This window comes from Marmota flaviventris, chromosome 16, assembly GCF_047511675.1.
Source record: "Marmota flaviventris isolate mMarFla1 chromosome 16, mMarFla1.hap1, whole genome shotgun sequence".
In the NCBI taxonomy this organism is placed as follows: Eukaryota; Metazoa; Chordata; class Mammalia; order Rodentia; family Sciuridae; genus Marmota; species Marmota flaviventris.
Window position 1 is genome coordinate 39554159 of NC_092513.1, and position 12060 is coordinate 39566218.

Here is a 12060-nt window from a genome sequence, read left to right on the forward strand (position 1 = left end):
ACAGAAAAGATTTCAGCATGTGTCAGAGACAGACAAAACTTTATTTAGGAAAGCAAAGATACATTTAAGGGAGAATATGGGCTATCTCAAGAGTGAGAAGTTTTTGGAATAAAGCAAGGAATACACATTCAAGGGGGAAGGCAGGCCATCTCCAGATAAACAGACAGAAATCTATTGGTGTGGGGTGTTAATTTTTATAGAGAGATGGTTGCTAGGGGCTGGACTAAAGGTGGAGCCAGAGCAGCGTTACATAAGTTGGTACCAGTTTTCTCAGCACTTGTGCATTGCTCTCCTGTTGCCTTTTGCCGGAAAGGTCACTGGCTGAGAACAAGGGCTGGGGTGCTCATCAATGCTTGTTTTGCCTTTCAATAGTTTGTGGATGTTTTCTGCATGTTAGTGGTTCATGAGTGCTTCTTTTGAGATTCAGTCTAACTTTAATTTTCTGCATCCCCAAATTCTTAAGCACAGCTCTATATAGTCCATGACATCTCTTAGTACTTTCCCTCTAATACTGTGGAGGGAGATTTATCCTGCACCATTGAATTTACATGAAGTGTTTACTCCTAGGTTGGGTCTGAACAGCCCATAATGCCATGTGCTTCCAGTTCTGCCCTCAGCATACCCTTAAACCTATCACATCTTGTCCTTCCAAATTGAAGTCCCTATTTTGTCTGTTCTACCATCTCAGGGAATAAATAGAATGAATAGACTTTTCCTCTTGACCTGTATCACTGATTGGGCACTCTCCTATGTAAAACTCTTCATTAAAGTTTACTAAGTTAAGTAATTAATATACTAAAGAGGGAAATTAAAAAATTTAGAAAATTAATTTCTTTCTTGACAAAATCTGGCTTTGTCCTATTTAAAAGCCTGGTGAGTTTGCTTTTGAGGAATTATACTGGGAAGCTGAAGGGTAAAATGGAAGGGAAACTCCAGTTTCACTGTCTACTCTTCAGTATCTTTTTAAACTCGTACCATGTGCAATGTGACATTCAACTAGTTTGTACCAGTACAGATGTACTAGTTCTTTTCAGCCTGTTCATTCTGATTGGCTAATAGTACCTAAGTGATGAGTGTCTGTAATATTTTAGTATTACTCATGACTATGCATAACTAACTAATGAAGCCATGTGGTTTGATTGTTTAAGTGTGTTTTGGAAATATTCCTTTTTAAAAATATATAGCAATATTCTTTTCATTTCTATTGAATTAATCCTAATTTCTTCCCTTTTTTCACCTCACCTCAGTGCACACAGAGGAGAGCAATGCTGCAGGCCGAGTAAGAAGGAGGTCAAGTGGCTAAGAATGTGAAAGAGAAACTGTAACATACCATCTTCCTATCAAGAATTTGTAACCCCATTCCTATCTCCCACTCTAACAAATCATGATTTTTTCAATTACTTCTTTTTCCCAGTCACATGCTTCAGGAGGCAATGACCATTCTCAGCTCAAGGGGGGAAACCATGATTGATATGAACCCACCTGAATGGGGCCCTGTCTTCTTTCTGGGGTTTAGTCATGAGCAGGTGACTCATATGTGACCAAGGGAGCATGGAGGGGAATTATTCTGGGGGACTTTGGCAAGTGCTTTTCTTTGTGGAACAGAAAACAGATAAATAACTGAGCATGATGGCATAAACCTGTAATCCCAGTGACTCAGGAGGCTGAGGCAGGAGGACCATAACTTTAAGGCCAGACTCAGCAACTTAGCAAGATCCTGTCTCAAAAATATAAGAAATACTAGAAATGTAACAGTCCTGGGTTCAATCCCTAGTACCAAAAACAAATATAGATAAATAGGGCTGGGGATATGGCTCAGTGGTAGTGCATTTACCTAGCATGTGCAAGGTCTTGGGTTCAAACTTCAACTCTGAAAAAAAAAAAAAAAACTGAGAATAAAAACAATCGCACAACCATATCCATATGTTTCTGTATCTATATGTGCTGCCTGAAATTGCTGCAAGCATCATGAAAATACAGGAAGAATGAGCCAATGTACACAAGATGGCAGAGCTAAGGGATAGAAAAATGTAGTTGAGCCATTCCATTAATCTAATCAGGAACTGGCCTACCTCCTTTCTGTTAAACAAAATAATAAACATTCTCTCATTTAAGCCATTCTCAGTTGGTTCTACTTTCGTTTGTTGCCGAACATATCTGAGTTAGGCATTTGTTCAGTAACAATCAGATACATGTTCCTACCCTTTTCCTTGTTCTGCTCTGTGTTGCTGGAACTGACCCTGTTTCCCAGTTTCCCTTGTGAACTGACCTCTGGCTACATTGAGCCAATGGGAAGCACTGATGAGAGATCTGAAGGAAGGAAGACCAATGAATGTATTTCTCCCTCTCCCTTTGCTTCTGGCCGTGGCTCCATTTCTTCTGTAGTTTTGGCTTCCCAAGATGGTGCTTTCCTTGATGGTCCCACTTCCTGCTAGGCAGTCCCTGATTGTTCTCAGTAACTTGGTGTTTACCTTACTGTCACTCTTAGACTTTTAGCTCTTGTAGGTTCTTTTTAATTAGTTTTAATTAAACGTTCTTTACTGAACTATCAGTTGTGAACTCCACTTCCTGATTGGACCCTGTTCCCTCTGCCTAACTGAATCAATACTTAAGAAGGGCCGGGGATGTGGCTCAAGCGGTAGCACGCTCGCCTGGCATGTGTGCGGCCTGGGTTCGATCCTCAGCACCACATACAAACAAAGATGTTGTGTCCTCCGAAAACTAAAAAATAAATATTAAAATTCTCTCTCTCTAAAAAAAAAAAAAAAAAAAAAACTTAAGAAGGAGACAGGAGGCAAGTGAGAAATGCTGCAAAAGTGGTTCCTGTTCCCCAGAGAGAAGTAACTGAGTCACTTTCCAATGCAAGTTTAAATTCTCTTCTCATACTTCTGTGAATTAGCATAAATGGAAATTCAAAAGTGAGATTAAATTATAGAAAATAAAAGAATCTACCCTTCTTTATCACACTCTAGTTTGGGACAGTTAAATTTCAATTAATTCATAAATATCATTACTGATATGCATTTTCATGCCATTTAACTTTCTCTACTGGAAATTGATCCCTGGAGTACTATACCACTGACCTAAACTCCAAGATGCTGGCCATTCAATTTCATATCAGCAGTATTTTTACATACTGTTGTACAGCTGCCATTTTTAATAATATTCATATTAGTAGCTCCAGTGGCCCTGTTTATGGTACAGTTAACTAGAATACATCTGTATATAGTCTCAACCCATGCCAACCCCACTCTCTCTCCAAGAAAGTGGAACTGAGATTCCAATATTCAATTCAGTTTTTATTAACTGCCTTAACTTCTAAGGTAGATTAAACCAGGAGCTGTGAGACAAAGCAGCCACCTTCTGCCTTGCCCAAACACAGAGATCAATCACTAGAAAGACAGCAAACCAGCAATAAAACAGACATTCTTAATACTGCCCTCGGAAGCAAAACTCTAAAGACCAATGATGGCAGACATTTCAACAAGTTAATTCATGTTTTATCTCTAGCCCTTTTTTTATATTTTATTTAGAGACAGGGTCTCACTAAATTGTTGAGGGCCTTGCTAAATTGCTAAGGCTGGCTTGGAACTCCCAATCCTCCTGCCTCAGTCTCCTGAATCACTGGTATAGCAGGCATGCACCATGGCGCCCAGCTTTTTTTAATTTTTGAGAGAAAGAATGTAAAGTTGAAGCTAAAAGATCTGTCTCTCCCCCCTCCTCTGTTTCTCTCCTCTCTTCTCCCACTCTAATCTTTTTCCTTTTTATCTTTCCCTTGCTTCAAACATTTATTGATTTTTTTTTTTTTTTTAACATCCTCGGGCATTGTTCTGTGCTGTCCTCATATCCATGACAGAGGCAAAGATAACAAGATTAGTTCTGGTGTAACAGTGGAAGCAAAGCCTAACACTAGTTTCATTGCTGCTGTTTTGTTAGGCTGGGGATAGAATCCAGAGGTGCTTTACCACTGAATTACATGCCCAGTCCTCTTTACTTTTTGTTTTGAGACAGGGCCTCACTAAGTTGCTGATGATGCCCTCAATGTTGTGATCCTCCTGCCTCAGCCTCCTGAGACTGGAATTATAGGCATGTGCTACTGCAACCAGCCTACACCAGTTTTAAAAATCAAAATCTTAAGTTTTAAAGAAACCAGAAAAACCCTTCTTCAGTAACATAAGTAACTCTCTTTCTGTACATAAAGTTTAATTATTTCAGCCTTCACACTCACTAAATAGGCATGTACTATCTTTGCAAAAGGAAATAATCCAAAGTCCCTTCCAACCATTTTTCAAGAGACAATGTCATAAGACCACTATTTTCCCAGTCCAGTATTTCCAAATATTTCCTTTACTTGAGTCTTAATCTGATCCAGTTTTGACATTTCATGATCTTGCAATCTTAGACTAATTCATAAATGTAATCCCTGTTAACCACCTCTGGTACCACAATGAAGAACAAATACAACTACAATGGAATTTTCCATTTAGAACATGGGGAAATGGGAAGAAACCGCAGGACATGTACCATATGTGGTTGGACAGTTAACAAAGCAAAACAGAGAACTGCCTAGTCTTGTGGACTTCATTGGGAAGATGGCAGTAGTGAGAATTCTGCTGTCAACTGGATCCTCCAATATTGCCAGCTGGTATCATTTCTATTGGCAGGAAAACATCTAAAAAGACATTAGAAGTTCTGAGGGTATGGCTCACTAGTAGAGAGGTAACATGCTCAAAGCCCTGGGTTCAATTCCCAGAACCACAAAAAATTAATTAATTAACTAAGAAAGAAAGAAAAGGACATTACGTGAACTATTTTATTTGGGGAGAGGCAATGATGGTAGTAAGCTTTCTGTTCCTTTAACAATATATCTTAGGTAATCAACTTAAAAAGAGGAAAGGCTCACAGTTTTAAAGGTTCCAGTTCATGCAGTTGACCCTATTGCTTTTGGGCCAATCAGTCTTGGTGAAACAGCACATCACAGAGAGGGCACATGGTAGAACAAGCCACTCACCTTGTTACAGCTGGGAAGCAGAAGAGAGAAAAAGAAAGGGGCATGGTTCCACCACTTGCTTCAAGGTCAGGTCCCCAAAGATCAGAAGATTTCCCAATAGACCCCACTTTTAAAAGATTCCTCCCAATAGTGCCAAATTGAGGACTAAGCATTTAATACATGGTTTTGGGGGAACATTTTAGATTTAAATTTAAATTGTAGCAGGAGGGGTATATTTCATATGTAACCCTTTTCTTTCTTTCTTTTTTTTTTTTTTTTTGTGTGTGTGTGTGGCTGAGGATCCAAGCCCAAGGCCTTGCACACACTAGGCATATGCTCTCTCTCCCATTTAAGTTATACCCCTAGCCCTGCATTTCCATTTCCTTTTTTTTTTTTTTAAGGTATCAGAGTTTGGAAATGAGGACCTGAGGTACTCTAAGGAACATTAGTTTTTATGAATCACAGCCCTATTATAAATAAAACTATCAGTTTCATTTTAGTGGAACTTCCCAAAAACAAATACCAAAAACTTTGTGAGGCCTGAAGGACTACTAAACTAAATATTGAAGGCTAACCAACACCAAGGGGATTTCTGTGTTTTAGCAATTATTCTGGGGAAGCACAGGGTACTCTGCTGGACAAAGTTTATCTCAGGAAATGAAGATGTGGATGAAGAAAGCTGATGGGCTGGCAGAGAGCTCTTCTTTGCTAAACTCTAAAGGATCACCATTGCCCTCAAACTGGATTCCAGTCCAATGTACTTTAAAATGGCAGTGATGTATCCTTTGTCAGGAAGAAAGCCAATATGAGTCACTCTGGAATGGCTCAGAGAATTGGGATTCCCCAAGCCCTCTGTTGCACTAGTTCTTTCCTCTTGCAGATGCCAGCCAGGCTCTTACACTTTCCTAGTCAGCATTTCTAACTTACGAAACAGAAACGGAAGTAAGTAAATCAAAAAAACTGACTTCTGTCCTTCAGTCCAACAAATAATTACCTTCTTGACCTGAACCTCAGCATTCTCTATGCACTTCCAAGAAAATCTCAGTAGGAGAGTATAAAGTTCTTATTGCATTTTATTTAAGGTAATTGGGAAAAAGCAACACAAATTGATTTATCAGTCTGGTGTAATCATGAGAGACAGTCCATGGAATAATTTGAACAGAGAAAATACAAAGAATTTTAGCCAGGAGCAATGCTATGCATCTAATCTGGGCTATTCAGGAGGGTGAGGCAGGAGGATTGCTGGAGCTCAGGAGTTCAAGGTTGGTCTGGGCAACATAGCAAGACCCTGTCTCAAAATAAAATAAAATTAAGAAAAAATAATAATTTTAAAATAGGGCTGGGAATGTAATTCAGTGGTGTAAAGAATGGTGGAAAAGCTCTGTAAACTCAACAAGCCAAAACAACCGTTTACCTGTCTGAGATTTTATTAGCAGGACTGTAGCGGCCAGTCGCAGAAGCGAAGGGGGGGAGAGAGAGAAGAGAGAGGGGGAGAGAGAGAGGAGAAGGGGAAGAGAGAGAGAGGAGGGGGAGAGAGAGAGAGGAGGGGGGAGAGAGAGGGGAGAGTAAGATAGAGGGAGAGCAAGAGAGTGAACATGAACAGGGTGTTGATATTTATGGGCTTAACTCAGGATGAGGAGGAGCAAGGAGAGTGGGCTGCTACTTCTTCATTAGCTGAGAGTTGGCGCCACTTCAGGGATCGGAGGTGCGCCATTCAAAGTTCGTGCCATTCACAGGGATTGGAGGTGATGGTTCGCGCGCCATTCAGTGCATCATGGACCTAAGCTCCCGGTAGAGAAGCGCTCTGGGCGCCATCTTTACCAACATGTGGTTCAGTGCTTACTTAGCACATGTAAGGCCCCAGGTTTGATTCCCACCACCACAAAAAAAAAAAAAAAAAAATCAATAAATATATACAAATTTTAACTATAATAGAAATTGTAGGCTGTATAGTGCCTGCACCTGTCAATTCACATGGCAAAACCCTAACTCCCAGGACCTTAGAATCTGACTCTATCGGTGAAAGGGCCCGAAAGATGTACTTAAGTTAAATTGGAGGTGACACTACCCTGACTGGCAGCTCAAACCAGTAAATACCCAAAGACAGCACAACCCCTTAAAATGGGAGAGGGAAGAAAGCAAACAAGGCTGTGTATTTTGAGCTTTATCAGAAAGTCTTAAGGGAGGGAAAGGGGGAATGCTATTGGCCAAGTTAAATTGTTATATTGTGTGCATGTCTGAGTATGTAACAATGAATCTCATCATTATGTATATTTATAATACTCCAATTTCAAAAAGAGAAAAAAAAAATCAGCCTATGGTTAAAAAGAAAAAAAGTCTGAAGAGAACAGTGGGTGAAAAACTAGAAACAGGGAGTAGTGTTCCTCAGTTTCTATATTTAAGTCTTTATTTTTAAAACCTCAAGATCTTTGCCAGTAAGATGACATTTATTCTTTCCTAAATTTCACTGACAATTATAATTTCCAAAACTGGGTATCACTGAAATGTACATATATACCAAGGTATTTGGCCTAAGATATTTTTTATTTGTAGTTTTTTTTTTTAATTGTGGTTAAAAAGCCACATAATATGAAATTTACCATTTTGGTCATTTTTAAGTGCACAGCACAGTAGCATTATTGTAAGGATGGCCTTAGGCCTGAGCCTAAGCAACTCCATTTTAACAACTCCAGTTTGAAACCTGCAGTCTTACCAGGCACACCTAAGGGGCCCTCCAGTATGGCCCTCAGGCACAAACAAATCACTTCTCCCCACCCTGATAAACTTCAGACCAGATGTTTTAACCCCAGGGTAAATGATGTCACTGAGAAATCTGGTGGCATTGAAAGGGGGGTCAAAAGCCCCAAAATTTGGTATAAATAATAGAGCAAAAGAACAGACATTCAGCCAGCGATATTGGTGCTCTCACGCTGAGAACCTGATGAGGACCTGGACTGACATCCCAACACTGTTCATCATTTGCTGATCCTCTGCATCTACCTCATCACTCTCAAACTCTACAGCCACATCTTGACCTTAGTGACAGCCGCAATTTTTCCCTATGACCCTCTCCTCCACCAGCCATCACCTCCACCCCAGGAGAAGCCTGCCTTGGTTCCTTATCTGATCACCATGGTCTGAATGAATGTGCATCTGCTGGACTTAAAGCTTAAGGCTCGAGACTTTTGATCTGACACTTGAACTTAGCATGCAGAGGGAATGTCTGTCACTAGCCTGTCATGATTAAGTGTGCTCAAAGTGCTTAGAATTAATTAATCTAGAATTGTTTGTTGTGAATTGATTATATCAATTACAGTGCCTAGCATTAAGGATTGTTGTTTGCTTGATTAAGAACCTATAGAGTGAAATTATATTGAGGGATTTGAGTGAATAAAGCATTGAGTAGGGCAGAAGCGTGTGGACATTCTTTATTTCTCTCCCTGGACTCTATAAGTCGCACCTTTTGCCCAACATGGCAATTATTTACATTCACCTTGTGGTACAACAAGCTCTAGAACCTTCTCATGTTACTGAACTGAAACTCTATACCTATTAGACAACAATCTGCTTTCCTTCCTTGTAGCAGCTCTGGCAACCACAATTCAACCTTCTGTTTCTAAGAATTTGATAACTTTGTTGTTTTTTTTAATTAGAAAGTAATTTTTTTTCTTTTTAATGTAGTTAAAAAACAGCATGCTGCAAGACCAAATTTTCTGGAAAACCTACCTTTGAAATATTCTCAAAAGGCACTATAACTCTGCATATAAGACTTTAATCTGGGGCTGGGCTTGTAGCTCAGTGGTAGATCGCTTGCCTAGCACATGTGAGGCACTGGGGTTTGATCCAAAAAAAACCCAAAACTTTAACCTTCTTGCATACATTATTAAGAATGTTTTGACAGAAACAGTGGAACATGCAGCAAATTGGGAGACTAAAGCAGGAGTATCACAAATTTGATTCCTGCCTCAGCACATAGCCTGACCCCTAGCATTTAAACTCTCTCAAAATAAAAAAATTACCACTTGATTCAGTGGTAATATACCCCTGGGTTCAATCTTCAGTATCCCCCCAAAAATATATATATGTATGTATAGTATATATTATATTTTTGTAATATATGTTTCAAAGGGATAAGAGTTAAATATGCTTAGAAGTATATCCAAACATACTGGATATAAGAATTAAACAATTTCTTCATTTTACCTGGTTACCTGGTTTAGCCAATTTTATTTGGTTATCTAGGATGACTCTGTGGCAGAATATATTATATAATCTAGAGCAAATTAATACAGAAATTATAATGTACATTGTCATTTGAAATTAGCACCATATCTCCAATATTGAAGCCAAGGGGAAAATCTGAATAAATCCTCCACTTTCATTTACTTTCAGTTACTTGCTTTTACCACCAATCTTAAGGGGTCACATACCCATAGTTTTACTATAGATAACACCTCTGAAATATGGGTAATGAAGGTAACAATCACCTGATACATTTTTCAGGACCTTGAAGGCTGCAAAAGTCTATCTCAACCCAAATGAAACCACTGACCCTTTGTTTGGGTCTGTGCAGGTAAATATATGATGGGTGATCTCTTTACATTAGAGGGCTGAAAACTCCACCATGCTAACACCACCATTCTCTGAACAAGATTCCTATGAATAGCCACGAAGTTTGATTATGCATGCACAGACCACCGATTTCTTTGCTTCCTGTGTTAGTCAGCTTTTTGTCACTGTGACTAAAATATCTGACAAGGACAATTTAAAGGAAGAAAAGTTTATTTTGGGTTTATGATTTTAGAGGTTTTAGAGGGGGAGGAGGGGGAAGAGGGGGAGGAGGGGAGGAGGAAGAAGAGGAGGAGGAGGGGAAGGAGGGGGAGGAGGAGGAAGAGGGGGAGGAGGGGAAGAGGGGGAGGAGGAGGAAAAGGGGGAGGAGGGGAAGAGGGGGAGGAGGGGGAGGAGGAGGAAAAGGGGGAGGAGGGGGAAGAGGGGGAGGAGGGGAGGAGGAAGAAGAGGAGGAGGAGGGGAAGGAGGGGGAGAAGGAGGAAGAGGGGGAGGAGGGGAAGAGGGGAGGAGGAGAAAAGGGGGAGGAGGGGGAAGAGGGGGAGGAGGGGAAGGAGGGGGAGGAGGGGAAGGAGGGGGAGGAGGAGGAAAAGGAGGAAAAGGGGGAGGAGGGGGAAGAGGGGGAGGAGGGGAGGAGGAAGAAGAGGAGGAGGAGAGGAAGGAGGGGGAGAAGGAGGAAGAGGGGGAGGAGGGGAAGAGGGGGAGGAGGAGGAAGAGGGGGAGGAGGGGAAGAGGGGGAGGAGGAGGAAGAAGGGAAGGAGGGGGAAGAGGGAGAGGAGGGGGAAGAGGGGAAGGAGGGGGAAGAGGGGGAGGAGGAGGAAGAGGGGAAGGAGGGGGAAGAGGGGGAGGAGGAGGAAGAGGGGAAGAGGAGGAGGAGGAAGAGGAGGAGGAGGAAGAGGGGGAGGAGGAGGAAGAAGGGGAGGAGGATGAGGAAGAGGGTTCAATGACTGGTTTTAAAAAAAAAAAAAAAAAAACAGTCCCCACACACAACACACAAAGCAAATTTAACAAAGAAGCCCTAACCCACAATGTAATGGTACTGGAGATTGAGGCTTTGGGTGGGTTATCTTAGGTCGGTGGTGGCAACTTGGTGGTGACTTGGTGGTGACTTAGAACAAAGCATCCCTCATGGTAAAAGAACACCAATCAGATGCCACAGAATCGCCTGTCAATCAGCAAGATCTCCTGACTAACGCCTGTCAATCAGCAGGACCCCCTGGCCAATCCTGGAGTTCAGCCAACTCCCCTGACCAACTCCAAGGGGACAAGGGACCCTAAAAACACCTTTTCCTGTCCCAAGCCCTTCCCTTCCTGCTGTAAGCCCCATAAAAGTCCAGTACGGTTGAGCTTCCACGCGGTTTCTCCTCAGACCCTTCTCCTGTCCACTCTGTAGGTCTGATGGGGGAGTTCCATCCGGGAGTGATATCTCAGTAAAGCCTTGTTCAGCGGCCCTTTTAAATCTGCCTCCCTTGGTCGCTGCCCGCCTCGCCTGATCTGACAGGTTAGATGAATTTATGAGAGTGGGGCCTTCATGATGGGATTTGTGCTCCTATATGAATAGATCCCACACAGCTTCTCTCTTCCTTTTTCTCTCTATCCCTCTCTCCCCACTGTAAGATGACACAATGAGAAGTTGGACTCTTCAATTCTTTTTTTTTTTTAAACACACTCTTATATTTTATTTTTTTGGTACCAGCGATTGAACCCAGGGGCACTTAACCACATCCCTAATCCTTTTTTATATTTTATTTAGAGACAGGGTCTCGCTGAGTTGCTTAGGGCCTCACTGAATTGTTGAGGTTGGCTTTGAACTTGTGATCCCTCAGCCTCCCAAGCTGCTGGGATTATAAGCGTATGCTACTGCACTCAGCAAACACACTCTTATTTATTTATTTCACAGAATTGGGGATTGAATCCAAGGCTTCACACATGCTAGGCAAGCTCTCTACCACTGAGCTATGCTTCCATCCCTGATCCACAAGTCTTGAAAGAGAAAAACAGTATATCACACAGTGTGCAAGTTAATATCTGATTACTGGCAATTGGATATTTTATTTGTGTGGATTTGGCCAGCTGTTTCTCCATTGTTAACCATGTCTTTATATTCATTGCTTATTTATCCACTGAGGTATTTTTACCAACTTGTACTTCCACTTTGTTTCGTAAAGAAATTCAGCTACACCAGGTTTGGAGGCCCACACCTATAATTCCAGCTATTTGAGAGGTTGATACAGGTAGACCACAAATTTGAGCCAGCCTGGGCAATTTAGTGGGCCCCTATCTCAAATTAAAATAAAAAGGGGTAGGGACTTAGCTACCTTGTGAAGAATAAAAAGGAGGAGGAGGAGGATGGTGGGGAGAAGGGGCAGGGAATGGGGAAAAGAAGAGATTAAGCAGGAATACTGAGGTTTTAGAATTTTTAATAACTTATGACCTCTATATAATAAAATTACTATTATTATTATTATTATTATTATTATTATTATTATTATTATTTGGTGTTG